At 50.6% G+C, this 14665-nt stretch overlaps 1 protein-coding gene across 1 annotated transcript in view; it reads right to left on the bottom strand.

The window, feature by feature from the left end:
* The window catches only part of LOC136853966 (uncharacterized), a 222665-nt gene that overhangs the window by 207502 nt on the left and 498 nt on the right, over positions 1-14665 (bottom strand). The gene's annotated exons all lie outside the window — the stretch shown is intronic.

Genomic DNA, 14665 nt, shown 5'->3' with positions numbered 1-14665 from the left:
CAGGACAAAATTGAGCGTAACTGATCCCCATCCCCTCGAGTGTTTAACATTGAAGGAAAGTCCGTGCAGTTCGCCAACTCTCTTTGCCGATGCCAGGGCCAGTAAGAAGATGGTCTTGAAGGTCAGCTCCGCCTGATGACTCTCGTAAAGGCTCGTATGGTGCACGAGTCAGGCTCCTTAGAACGAGAGTCACATCCCACGCAGGGGGCCTGAGGTCCCTGGGTGGGCAAGACCTTTCGAAGCTTCTCATCAGTAGAGAAATCTTGAAGGAGGAGGAGATATCTTCTCCTTTCAGCTGCAAGACTAGGCCGAGTGCGGCGCGGTAGCCTTTTACAGCTGAAACGGAGAGAAGCTTCTCTCGGCGAAGGAAGACGAGGAAGTCTGTGACCTGTTGAACAGTAGTTCCGACCGGAGAGATACCCCATCCACGACACCAACCTCAGAAGATGGACCACTTCCCCTGGTATGCCGCTGCGGAGGATCGTCTAAGGTACCCGGCCATCTCCGTTGCTGCGTGATGCAAAAAGCCTCTCCCTCGCAAGAGATGGTGGATAACCTTCAGCCATGAAGACACAGGGACTGCACTACCTGGTGGTACCGCTCTACGTGAGGTTGACACAGCAGGTTGGGCTGGGGGGGATCTCTCTCAGCATCTCGGAGAGGAGAGCTAGCAGGTTGGGATACCAAATGGCCTGTGGCCATTTGGGTGCCACCAAAGTCATTCTGAGATTCGGAGTGATCATCACTCGGCTGATCACTTTGCGAATCAGACAGAACGGAGGAAAGCGTAGACGTCGAGGTTGTCCCACGGGTGCTGGAATGCGTCCTCCTCAGCGGCCCATGGGTCCGGCACGACAGAGTACATGACATGGAGTTTTCTGTTGCGCTGGGTGGTGAACAGATCGATGACTGGACGCCCCCACAGGTCGAATAGCCTTACTGTGCCTTCCGAGGGAAGGGACCATTCGGTTCCGATCACTTGATTCTGGTGGCTGGGTTTGTCTGCCACGACACTCCTCTTGCCTGGAGTGTACCTGGCTGACAGCTCTATCGAGTGAGCCATGGCCCACTCGTGCACCTGTATCGTCAACTGGTGGAGTGGGAGGGATACTAGACCCCCCTGCTTGTTGACGTATGCCACTACCGCGGTATTGTCACTCATCAGTACCACGGAGTGTCCCATCACTCGATCCCAGCACTCTTGGAGAGCCAGGAAGGCTGCCTTGAGTTCCAGGATGTTGATGTGAAGGTGCTTGTCATCTCGGTGCCACACTCCCGAAGTCAGCAACTCCTCCAGGTGTGCGCCCCATCCCTCGGTCGATGCATCTGAGAACAGCAGCATGTCCGGAGGGGGAGTAGCAGAGATACTCCTATCAAGAGGTTCCTGCCATCCATCCATCAGCGAAGGTCCTCTCTCACCTCCTCAGAAAGAGGGATGAGAAAGGACTGGGGGTCTTGGGACTGGGACCAATACTCCTCTAGTCTCCATTGTAGAGACTGCAGGTAAAGATGCCCATGAGGTACTAGCTTCTCCAGCAACAACAGGTGACCGATGACGACTTGCCATTGCCAGGCTGGCTGTTCCTGTCGAGACAGGAACAGCTTTGCTGCCTGGCTGAACCTGCTGATACGAGAGTCCAAGGGAAAGACTTTCGCTGCTACCGTGTCTATCAGCATGCCCAGGTACTTTATCCTCTGCTTAGGGGATAGATCCGACTTCTCAAGATTCACCATGATCTCAAGATCGCGACAAAACTCGAGGAGTCGATCCCTGTCCTTCAGCAACTACGAGCGGGAGCTCCCCAGGACTAGCCAGTCGTCGAAGTACCTCAGTAGATGTATCCTGTGTGAATGAGCCCAAGCTGACACGAGAGAGAAGACTCTCGTGAACACCTGGGGGCGGTCGAGAGCCCGAAGCAGAGTGCCCTGAATTGGAAGACCGACTCCCTGAGGATAAAGCGGAGGTACTTGCGAGAGGATGGATGAATGGGCATATGGAAATAGGCATCCTTCAAGTCCACCGTAAGCATGAAGTCGTTCTCCCTGATGGAAGCAAGCACAGAACGTGTCGTTTCCATTGTGAACCCATCTGGCGAATGAATCGGTTCAGGGGAAAGAGGTCTATGACCGGTCTCCATCCCCCTGTGGCTTTCTCTACGAGGAAGACGGCTGTAAAAGCCTGGAGACCTGTCAGACACAACTTCCACAGCACCCTTGCTCAGCATGGCTTGCACTTCTTGCACTAGTGTGGAGTCCTTCGCTGTTCCATGGATGTAGGTGCGGAGACGGACCGGTATGTAGGTGAGGGGTGGCCGAGACTCGAAGGGCAGTAGACATCCCTCCCCAAGGACATCTACTATCCAGGTCTCGGCTCCATGTCGCTGCCACGTTGCCCAATGGCTCGACAGGCACCCCAACCCCTCTTCAGCAGCCATTGGGGGGGAATGCTGCCCCTAGCATTTCCCCTTCTTCTTCTTCCCTTTGCCCCCTTTTCCAGTTTGGAAAGCGGGCTGAAAGGGGCGGGAAGACCCACCCTTTCCAGAGGAAGAAGAAGGCTGGGCGTTTCCACGGGATCCCTTCGAAGACTGGGACTTCTTATGGGCCGAGGAAGTGCTAGCCTGAACCCGAGGGCCTGGCCGCAGTGGAACGCGAAGACCCAGAGGTCTTGGCCACTGCCTAGTGAACAAGCCGGTCGCTGTCACTGGCCCGACGCTTGTCCACTGCAGCGTCCACCAACTCTCGAGGGAAGAGAGAGGTAGAACCCAGCAACGGTCCATTCCGCAGGGTCACTGCCGACTCGGGTTCCATGGACCTGGAGAAGCGAGAAAGAACAGCGTCCCTTCGCTTCAGGGCCAGGTTAGCCCACAGGTTTGCCATCTGGTGGGCGAGGTAGGAGACAGCTCTACCTCCAGACTGGCATTGTCTCCTGAAAGGGGAGTCTTCCCCAGGTAGGATAGTGCCCAAGGAAGCAGCCACTTTGGATACTGTGAAGGACCACAGATCCAGCCAAGAGACTGCCTGGAAAGCCACCATGGCGGTGGCTTCCAGGGTTGTGGCCTCTTGCTGAGAGGGAGATACTCTCTGCAGTAAACTGCTGCAACGAGAGACCTGGATCCAGGTGAACCAGGTCCGGGTCAACCTGCTTAGATGGCAATGACCTCTCCTACAGATTGTAGAAATGCTTCTAGCGAGGCAGAGGAGGGGGAAGTAGCTTGTCCGAGCGGTTCGATCGAAGTGAACTGTCCTGCCCAGACACAAGACCATTCACCTGATCGAGGAACCCCTTGGCAAGCATGGACCACGGCAGCCCCACAGAAGCCTTGGGTTTCTTCTTGGGTCCCCAAAAGGATCCAAGGCGTGACGAACGATCCACAGACAAAGCCGTGGTCCCTTCCCCGAGGTCGTTGTGCTGACAAATATGACATTTTTATTCTAAAATAATGTTTAACACATACTTACCTGTTAGTTACATATAGCTTTAGTCTTTGACGTCACGGCAAAATTTCAAAAAACGCAGCGCCAGTCCGAATATCGGGTGATCGCCCTTACCTGCCCTCTGTGGGTACTAGGAACTATTCCAACATGCTTCAGAATAATTTGCCTACCTGTCCCCGTGGGGAGGAGGGTGGGCTTTAAATATATGTAACTAACAGGTAAGTATGTGTTAAACATTATTTTAGAATAAAAATGTCATTTTAACACATACAACTTACCTGTTAGTTACATATAGCTGATTGACACCTTTAGGAGGTGGGGCAATGACAGCTAAAAGAGTTGTTGGAAACATTAAGGTTATTAATGTAGAAAATTTCTTAGTTCCTCACCTGCTAAGGTAGCTGATTCCACAGTTACTGCCTCAGTAACCTACTATCCTTAGAGCAACCGCTGGGTATAATGACCTGGTCGCAGATTGCTTAAGCTGGGTATCAGTCACCTAGGACATGGCCGTGACAATACCACAAGTATGCCCCTGCTCAGGCGCAGCACAAACATCATGAATTACAAAGGGGTCACCCAACACCAAAGAAAAAGCATAACCATAAAAACCAAAACCAACTGTGGGGTAAAACTAACCAACACTTACCCTCACAGACAACCGTAAAAACCTTCACACTCCAAAAAACAAGTAAGTAAAGGTAGGTTAATCCTCCTTTACCCCTTTACCCATTACCGTGCCAGATACAACAAAGGGCCCTAACGTGCTGCACTCATCAAACACTGTCTGCACTTGCGAGAGATAATGCAAAGCAAATACAGACTTACATCTCCAGTAGGTTGCTTGCACAATATCTTGAAGGGAGAGGTTCCTTTTATAAGCGAGAGAAGTAGAGATAGCCCTCACTTCGTGAGCCTTCACTTTACACATTTTCAAATCATTCTCTGAAATATTGGAGTGAGCTTCAGAAATCAGATCTCTAATAAAAAGGACATGGCATTCTTGGACATTGGTCTAAGAGGGTTCCTGACCGAACACCATAAGGAATCTGAAGGACCCCTAATATCTTTAGTCCTTCGCAAATAATATTTCAAGGCTCTGACTGGGCAGAGGAACCTCTCCTGCTCCTTACCTACCAATTCCGACAGACTCGGAATCTCAAAAGAGCGAGGCCACGGTGCGAAGGGGTCTCGTTCTTGGCCATAAAAACAGTTTGAAAGAACAAATTGCTTTTGAAGCAGAGAATCCTACTCTCTTATCCAAGGCGTGGATCTCACTGATTCTCTTAGCTGTAGCTAACAAAACTAAAAAGAGGGTTTTCCTCGTAAGATCTCTTAAAGAAGCAGAATCCATAGGTTCAAATTTCTCAGACATAAGCCACTTCAGGACTACATCAAGATTCCACGAAACAACTTTAGCATCTGACCTCTTAGAGGTACCGAGAAGGATTTAATAAGGTCCGTTATATCTTGGTTATTAGAGATATCCAAACCTCTGTGACGAAAAACAGTAGCCAGCATGCTACGATAACCTTTAAGTGTGGATACAGAAAGGTTCTTATTCCCGAGGAACAAAAGAAAATCCGCAATCTCGTCACCGAGGTTCTGGAAGAGGAAATGTCATGATCTTTGCACCATGAACGAAACATATTCCACTTGGACTCATAGACCTTGATCGAAGATGGTCTTCTGGCTCTAGCGATGGATTGAGCCGCTTTCTTGAAAAGTCCTTTGCTTCTGAGTAGACGTTCGATAGTCTGAACGCAGTTAGCCGCAGACTTGACAGGTTTTCGTGAAATCTCCTGAAGTGGGGCTGTCTGAGTAAATCTACTCTGTTTGGAAGGCTCCTCGGAAGTCGATCAAGAGATCCATGAGAACTGGGAACCAATCCCTGGAAGGCCAGAAGGGGGCTATCAACGTCATCCTGGTGTTGGAGTGGTGCTGAAATTTCCTCAACACCGCACCTAACATCTTGAACGGCGGAAGGCGTAAAGGTCCAGACCCGACCAATTCAGTAGCATTGCGTCCGTCTGGAAGGCTGCTTGGTCCGGGACAGGAGAGCAGAAGATTGGGAGCCTGTTCGACTTGTTCGTTGTTTGAACAGGTCTACCAGAGGTTGACCCCAAAGTCTCCACAGCGACTTGCACACTTCTTCGTGCAAAATCCACTCTGTGGACAGAACCTGGTACTTCCTGCTCAAGGAGTCCGCTCTCACGTTGAGGGCTCCTGAATGAATCTCGTTAGGAGCAGAATCTTGTGCTTCTCTGCCCACAAAGGAGGTCTCTTGCTACCTCGCTGAGGAGTAAGAATGAGTGCCCCCTGTTTTTTTATGTAAGACAACGCTGTGGTGCTGTCTGAATGAACCAGAACTGTTTGTCCCTGTACGAATGGTAGGGAGTGTACGAGACTCAGGTGGATTGCTTTCAACTCCTTCTTGTTGATGTGCCATTCTTTTTCTGTCGCATTCCACAAACCTGAAATTTCTTTTACCCCCCAACGTCGCTCCCCATCCTACTTGACGAGTCTGCAAACAGTTCGTGGTTGGGTTCGACGGAAAAGAGAGAGACCTTTCTCTAATTTTCTTCGATCTAACCACCACCTTAGATCCTCCTTGATACGGTCCGAGATTGGAAAGGAGAAGGAGTCTGGAAGCGTTTTCCTGTTCCATTGCTCCCTGAGGTAGAATTGAAGGGGCCTCATGTGAAGTCTCCCCAGGGAGACAAACTTTCTATTGACGCCAGAGTTCCCAGGAGGCTCATCCAAGCCTTTATGAACAGGTATCCATATCCAGAAAGTTCTGGACTTTTGCGAGACAGTCCGAGATTCTTTGATCTGACGGAAAAGCCAGAAAGGAACTGTTTCCAGTCTCACTCCTAAATAGATCCTGGATTGTGAGGAGATAGGTGAGACTTCTTCCAATTGATTAGAAGTCCTAGCTTCTGTGTCAAGTCGAGAGTTACTTTCAAATCCTCCAAGCACTGAGACTGAGACTGGGAACGAAGGAGCCAATCGTCTAGATAGAGAGAGATCTTTATTCCTCTGAGATGAAGAGCTTTGGCAACAGTGGATATAACTCTTGTGAATACTTGAGGGCTGTGGACAGACCAAGCACAGAGTCCTGAACTGATAAGTCTTCTCCTGGAAAACGGCGAAGAAACTTCCTGGGACGCGGGATGGATCGGAATGTGAAAGTAAGCGTCCTGCAGATCTATTGAGACCATCCAATCCCCGGACGAAGAGAATTGAGGACGGATTGCGACGTCTCCATCGAGAAACTGGTTTTCTCCACGAAAAGGTTGAGAGAACTCACGTCCAGGACTGGTCTCCAGCCGCCTGAGGCCTTTGGAACAAGAAAAAGGCGGTTGTAAAAGCCTGGAGAGTTGACTTCTTCCACGATCTCTATCGCTCCTTTTAAAAGCATGGAGTCTACTTCCGCACTCAGAACCGAGCATTTTCTAAGTTGCTGGAATATGCTGTCAAAGCTAAAGGTTCTGTTGCAAGAGGGGCCTCTTAAGGAAGGGGATAGAATATCCTTCCTTTAGCACGGACGTGGTCCACTGGTCCGCTCCGATCTCCTCCCAAATTTGCCAGAACTGCTGAAGTCTGGCTCCTACTAGTGCATGGAGGACATGCAGATCACTTTTTAATTGAGGGTTTGATAGCCTTGGAGACAAATCTTGCTTTGCCCGAAACTAGATCCTGTACGGGTGAGGGCCTGCCACGAAAGGGCCTATCTTGATTAACTAGAGGACGAGTTTGCGCTGGCAGAGAAGGTTGAGGAGCTTTTGGTTTACAGTGGATTGCGCCAAAAGGTCCTGTGTGGACTTCTGAGTAAGGGATTTCGACACTTCGGCCACAAGTTCTTGAGGGAAAAGGTACTTCTTATCCAGAGGTGCGAAAAGAAGAGCCGATCTTTGAGTCCTAGAGACTCCACGAGCGACAAAAGAGCACCAAAGTTGTCGCTTCTTAAGAACTCCTAACGTGAAGATGGAGGCTAACTCAGACGCACCGTCACGAATCCCTTTATCTAAGCAGGACATAACAGAAGAGAAATCATCAAAATGCGCCGGAAAGACCAAAGACTTTACCTTCCTACCCAAAGCGCCAATAGTCCAGTCCATAAAACTGATGACTTCCAAAACTCGGAAAACGTTCTTCAAAAGGTGGTCCAACTCTGAAGGAGAGAAGAAAATCGAGGCGAGTTCATCGAGAACGACGAGTAGAATCAACGAGACTGGAGAAGTCTCCCTGAGAGGAGGCAGAAGCTCCCAGAGAGAAAACTTCCCCAGTGTCGTAGCAAGCCTTCGTCTTAGTAGAAAGCTTGGAAGGAGGGAAGCAGAAAGTGGTTTTCCCCTGATCACGTTTGTCTTCCAACCAGGAGTTCATTTTCTTTAATACCTTCTTGGCTGAAATAGAAAGCACTAACTTCATAAAGGAAGAGGTAGGAGGCTTTCAGTCTCTTGCGTACTGAGAGAGAGAGGGAAGCCGGGCCGCAGGTGCAAAATCCTCAGGAAAATTATCAATAAAGAAGCGAAGAAGCTTCTTATAATCCAGCGAGAGGAGTCTGGTTCGTCTACAGGAAACTCTTCCACAACTTCTTCCTCAGACGAAATAGGAGAAAAACCTTCCGCTTGCACATACACATCTTGTGAAGGAGGAGTAGGAGCCTGAATAAGAGCTTGAGGAGGAGCCTGAGCCTGAGTAGGCGCCACAAGAGGAGCCTGAACTGGCGCCACAAGAGGAGCCTGAACTGGCGCCACAAGAGGAGCCTGAACTGGCGCCACAAAAGGAGCCTGGGATGGCGCCTCACCTGGCGCTACCTGAGGCGCTTGAGCCTGAGAGAGCGCTAAATCTTGAGGGAGCGCCTGAGCCTGACTAGGCGCGTCTGAGCCTGATCCTGAGCCTGAACCAAAGGAGGATCAAGAGACACAGATCGAGGAGGAGCTTTCGTACTGGGCGCTCCGAGAGCTCGAGACGAAGGAGGAGGCATCAAATACACTTCAGAAGGCTTTGCTGGAGAAGAACCAGGCCTTCCGAGCCCACCAAGAATGCTTCCAATTTTCTTGTGCATCGCTCGAAGAAAGTCATGAGTAGACGAGGATCCAACTGGGGAACGATGATCAGTAGAGCCAGGATCGTGATGAGGAAGAGGCGCAGAAGCCACAAAAGGCTTACGTGAAACCAAAGGAGAAACACCGGGAACGCTGGGCAATACCGAATGGGAAGTCTTATACCTCTTGCGCACATGAGCCTTGCGCCTGGGAGAAGACTCTTCTGACGACGAAAATCTCTCCGGACTCTCCCAAAAACTACAGGAAGGCTGTGATAAGCGAAATGGCTTCTTCTTCTGAACCGCTGAAGGCGAAAGATTCCTGGACCTCTTCAATGGTCTAGACTCGTCGGAAATCTCCAGCCTCTGCAGGCGAATCACTGGAGCTTGAAGAAAGACACTTCCTTGAGTCGCCTTTCCAACGGCGCTCTGAAACAGCCTGGGAAACAACAGGACTGTTCGAGGGGCGGCTGCTCGTGAGCAGACCCCACTCGCCTCCCTTGGACTTTCAGCATGTCTTCTCCCAGGAGCAGGGAGCTTGACAGAGGCTTAGGTCTAGGGAGAACGAGTAGGCCGAGCAACCACCTCCTCCACCACACTAACACTTTGCACTGCACTTAAATTATTCACAATATCTTGGAAAGAATCCATACGCTCATGAAGGGATTTCACGTTAACGCCAATATCCTCCATGGTGCCCACAATAAGGTTAAATCTGGCGTCCATCTGGACTTGATACTCAGACACGATGTAACGGGTTCAGGGATATCAGAGTCAGGAATAGGAATATTAGTAGCCACGGGGATATTAATAGAAGTTTCCTGCATAGCTAAGGGAGATTCCGGTTTGAGAGAGAGAAGAAGAACTTCTAGCTAAAGCTTTCCTGGCTCTATCTTTCTCAAGCTTCTTTACATACTTAGATAGAGCCTTCCAATCTTTTTCAGTCATACTGACACATTCATCACACTTCCTCTCATATGAACATTCCTGACCTCTACAAGCCACACAAATTGAATGAGGATCAAGACTAGCCTTGACCAACCTCGTCTTACAGCCTTTGCTGCATACCCTAAAGGTATAAGACCCAGAATCTGACATAATTATCAGAAAACCTGACTAAATAGGTGACAAATAACTGGCAAAGCCGCAAACCAACAAGAGAGTACTTCACCAAGTGAAAACAGCTCGATGTAGGCAGATACAATGAAATTTCGCTCGAGTACCGACAACAATGTCGCGGCGTGACGGCAAAATTATTCTGAAGCATGTTGGAATAGTTCTAGTACCCCGACAGAGGGCAGGTAAGGCGATCACCCGATATTCGGACTGGCGCTGCCGCGCGTTTTGAAATTTTGCCGTGACGTCAAAGACTAAAGCTATATGTAACTAACAGGTAAGTTGTATGTGTTAAACAGTGCAATTACCTCAGCAAAAGTCCTCTGTATCGCGGGGGTGTCCACGTCCTGGGGAAGAGGACCCTCGAGTCCTTCCAGGGTGCGGTCCTCCTGATCTACTCTCCCTGCAGGAGGGAGAACCTCGGCAGAACCCCATGATCCTTCCTGCACCATGTGGGCGTATGACCTGGCCGAACCAAGGACCGAGCCAGGCATGTACACCCCCGAGGTAGAACTCTGGGGAGGCAACTTGCTGCAGTTCTTCCTGTCTGACTCATGGCCCCTGGGAGGAGCCCAGGAGATAGAGGAGACAGGCGAGGAGGATCGGGCGCTCTCACTGGTCTTGCTGCCAGGAGCGGTCACCAACCCATGGTAGAGACGGCAACCCGGGTCGAGGAGAATGCTTTCGCAGAAGCACCAGCAGGAAGAGCCTGGGCACCTGCATGCCCAGACTCTTTCTCCCATTCCGTGCCCGAATTGGTACGGAGAGAGGTTTCTCCCATGCCAGACTGGGGTACTCGGGTCTCCTTAGAGACCCGGGTGCTCGGAGCAACTCGCGAGAGAGTGTCTGACACGTCCCGCTGGCCTTAGAAGCAGGCTTCTTAGGTGCAGCAAGGGAGTGCAAACCATGGTCTGCATGCCCTCGGCTCCCGATAAGACTGACTTGGGGGTCAACAGAACAGTTCCCTGGTTCATGGACCAGGAAGAGGCAACGAGAGATCCCAATGCCTTCCCTGTGGAAGGAGGCAGTCCCTTAGAAGTCTTGATGCGAGACTTCTTGTGGGGGGAGAGGCAGGCTTCTTCTTCGGCTGGCGAGCCTTGAAAGAAGAGGAAGAAGAGGGAGCAGATGACGACGACGATGATGACGAAGACGACGAAACCTTCCTTGGTCTCTTCTTTGACTTCTTATTTGTCATCTCCCTCAGGATGGCAGTCAGGTCCCCCATCCACGAAGGAGCAGCAGAAGGCACAGGAGCAACCAGGGGGGTCAGGGGAGCAGGCACGGCCCGGGTAGCGGAGACGGTGTTCGCAAACGAGCACCCAAAGCAGCCCCCATCTTAGAGGCAGAACCTCTAGGACTGGGAACGGGATCGCAAACCGAGGTCTGTGCGCCCGCGGCTCCCGAAACACAGAACCCAGGGGTACTGTACTCAAATCGGTTTCCTAACCCGAAAGTCAGGAAGAGCCAGAGACCCACTGCCTCCTTGGAAGGAGGCAGTCCCTAGACGTCCAAGGGCATCAAGGGGAAGAAGCAGCCTTCCTCTCCTTCAGCCGACCGACGGAGGTCTGTCTGATTCCCGGGACCTCCTTGGACCTCAGGAGAGGAAGGGAAGACAGCAGAAGATGAAATCGAAGATAAGATGAAGAAGCGTCGGCTACTTCCACAGGGTGACTTCCTTCACCTTCATGCCGACATCTTCTACAGGATTGTGGACACGAAACATGGCAACCTCCAGGGCAGCTAGGCAGGAACACAACGGCAGCAGCCCAGGACACGACCACCATGAGAAGCAGCAGGCATGATCAGGACAGCTGATGCAGGAGCTACCGCGATGGCCAAGAACACAGCTTCCACAGGACAACTTCCTTCACCTTCACTCTGACAACTTCTACAGGATGGCGGCCATCATAACCTTCAGGGCAGCTAGGATGGAACAAAACAGAAGCGGCCCCGGGCACCACCACCAGGAGAAGCAGCAGGCATGATCAGGACAGCCGATGCAGGAGCTACGGGAAGCGGTTCAGAGCTACAGCAACAGCCAGGAACATCACATGAAAGTCACCAGCAGCGACAGGAACATTCAGGGCGGCTGCGGCAGGAGACCAGGAACAGCCGCCCAGAGACTGTCGTCGAGTTAACGGGAGCACAACAGAGGAAACAGCAGGAGCAGGTGGACCACAGATACGCCAGAGGCAGTGCCACGGCATATGTGAAGGCCAGCAATGACAGCGATCGATCCACATCAGCGGGAACAGTGTCGGAACGATCCCGATATGGAACTATCATTCCAACCAGGTACTGTGGCCACCAAGGGCGTCGTGGAAGCAGAGTGTATACCGACGACGCCCTCAACCTCTCCCTCTTACCACAACTCTAAGTGCAGGTGGCAAAAACAACACTCAGCACAAGTAGGAAGGAAGTAGTGATGCCCTTCGTACACGGAGGGTGGGAGCCCATGATGGGAGGCGAAATCTTACGTCCTGATCAATGTAGGGGAGCAAAGATATTACGTCCCAATCTAATATCTGCAAACGTACAGGGGAACGCCTTCAGTATCTAAATAAAGGGCTACTGGAAGAGAAGCATTACCACTCACTCGGGTAGCTTCTCTAAATACGCCCTTGGCCATCAACCCAAAGACACAGATGCAGGGGAACGATGGCTTATGCAAGGTTATCACAAATTGTGGGTTTGTATTAATAAATATCAAACACATAAAGAAAGTATATTAAGATCCCACCAGAATAATAAGAGCTTAACGACAGTCAGATAGAGAGATCCGAAACCACTTCTGCAACGCATGTTTATATCCGGGCAGGCAGGTATTCCCGCCTACCTGATGGTAGTTACTGCCTAACCACCTTGCTCAAGAGTTTAACGGTCATTTCCAGCCTATACTGAAAGTAATTCCTAATGTAAAGGATTGACGGTTTGTATATCGTGTTGGAACAAAAGAAAGTTCCCACTGGGAAAAGCTCAACAGCAGTCAGGCAGAGAGCGGGAAAACAACGTCTGCAGTCTACGACGGCCGAAAGCAAACTGGAATTTTTGCATCCAGGCAGGCAGCACTCCTGCCTCCTGGACAGTAGTTAACTGCCTGACCACCATGTTCGAAAGTTCAACAGCTGTTTCCAGCCTACGCTTAAAGTAATTCCTACTGTAAAGGACCGACGGTTTGCATATCGTGTTGGAACAATTGATTTTTCCTTACTTTTAGTGTTGCTGATGAAGTAGATGGTGGTGGTTATTGTCGGTCAATTATTATTAACCTCATATCTACCCAACGTAGTTGGGGACCCTTTGGGAACGCAGGGTTTTGGGTGGGGGTAAACACTGGGAGAAAGACCGGACTGCCATGTTGTTGTTATGGATGGTTCTGCGCATGCGCAAGTCATTAGGAAGTCATGTTCAAGAAGGGACTGGCTAATGAAACCTTTTATAAAAGGAACTACAGTATATTAAATTAATGTACCGTAACCTAACCTAACTTAGCAGGATGTGTTACTTAGCCAGGGGGCGGAGCCACCTGGACCCCCTGGTGAAGGAAACTCCACTTTTTATCAAAAGATCCCCTATAATACTACGCATGCGAGATAGCATTCCGATTGCCCAGCACACAACTTCTGAGGTTAATTACCCCGCTGACCAACAAAAAAAATAACAGTAAATTCTTGATAAGCAACCTCGCCGGGAGGGAGAAACGAACCTGACACATTCGTAGGCTTACGTCTCCTCCCCTCGAACTTCCTCCATTGCTTGGGGGACCAAGAGCAACACTCACTACAGGGAGCATCGATCGAACACACATGCTCCCTGCAAGATGGGCAGAGGGCGTGTGGGTCCGCGTCGACGCTATACCGAAAAGAGTTACATTTCTTCCCTCCCACCCCAGGACATACACGCTGGGAATAGGAAGGCTTTGTTGGTTTGTCCACGATTCAAGATTTAAATAAAAAAAGTAAGATTCCCCACCAAATTGATGAAAAAAGAGCAGTCAGACAGAGAGCGACGAACAACAACGTTCGTGCGCTACGACGGCCAAAAGCAAATTGGAATGTTTACATCTGGGCAGGCGGTACTCCCGCCTCCCGGACAATAGTTAACTGCCTAACCACCTTGTTTGAAGTTCAACGGCCGTTTCCAGCCTACGCCCGAAAGTAATCCCCTAATGTAAAGGACCAAGCGTTTGTATATTGTGTCTGAACAAACAAAAAACTTTCCCTACACACATTTTTTGCACGGCAGCATCGTTTCTCTATTTCCTCATCATAACCAGCGGGATTCCATTTCCCCGAACCCAACACTGTACTAAACACGGCGAAATGCATTTAACCCGCCAACCCAGTACTAAACACGGCGAAATGCATTTAACCCGCCAACCCAGTACTAAACACGGCGAAATGCATTTAACCCGCCAACCCAGTACTAAACACGGCGAAATGCATTTAACCCGCCAACCCAGTACTAAACACATAAAATGCATTTAACCCGCCAACCCAGTACTAAACACGGCGAAATGCATTTAACCCGCCAACCCAGTACTAAACACGGCGAAATGCATTTAACCCGCCAACCCAGTACTAAACACGGCGAAATGCATTTAACCCGCCAACCCAGTACTAAACACGGCGAAAGCATACGTGTACCCCAAAAGATACATTCTGCCCGGCCACATTTTTCTCAAGCATTTATGGTTTCTTTGCTCTACTGTCATAACCATTCCCGTTACGGTCACGTAAGTTTCCCCCTTCCCCCCCAAAATCCCACACGCAAACCCTTCCCCCCCAACGCCTAACTGCGCCAAAACATACAGATTTTTGTCCCCGTCCCCTTCCCGGGTAGTGTTTCCTCCTCCCCCACCCCAGGGTTATGCTTCTACTTGCATTCGTTCCCAACGCGTTTCCCCCTTGCACAATCTACCTCCCACCCGCTTCTTGCACCGCTCCCCACTCACCCCCCGCTTTTGGGGCACGTGAGGAAATTTCTCCCTCCCCGCTTCGTTAGCCCCCGCCCCCACCCTTTCAGCCGCACCCTCCCAATAGGGTCCCTCTCGTTTTCCCCTCC

This window comes from Macrobrachium rosenbergii, chromosome 28 (assembly GCF_040412425.1).
Source record: "Macrobrachium rosenbergii isolate ZJJX-2024 chromosome 28, ASM4041242v1, whole genome shotgun sequence".
NCBI lineage: Eukaryota > Metazoa > Arthropoda > Malacostraca > Decapoda > Palaemonidae > Macrobrachium > Macrobrachium rosenbergii.
This window is presented reverse-complemented; position numbering and strand designations above follow the sequence as displayed.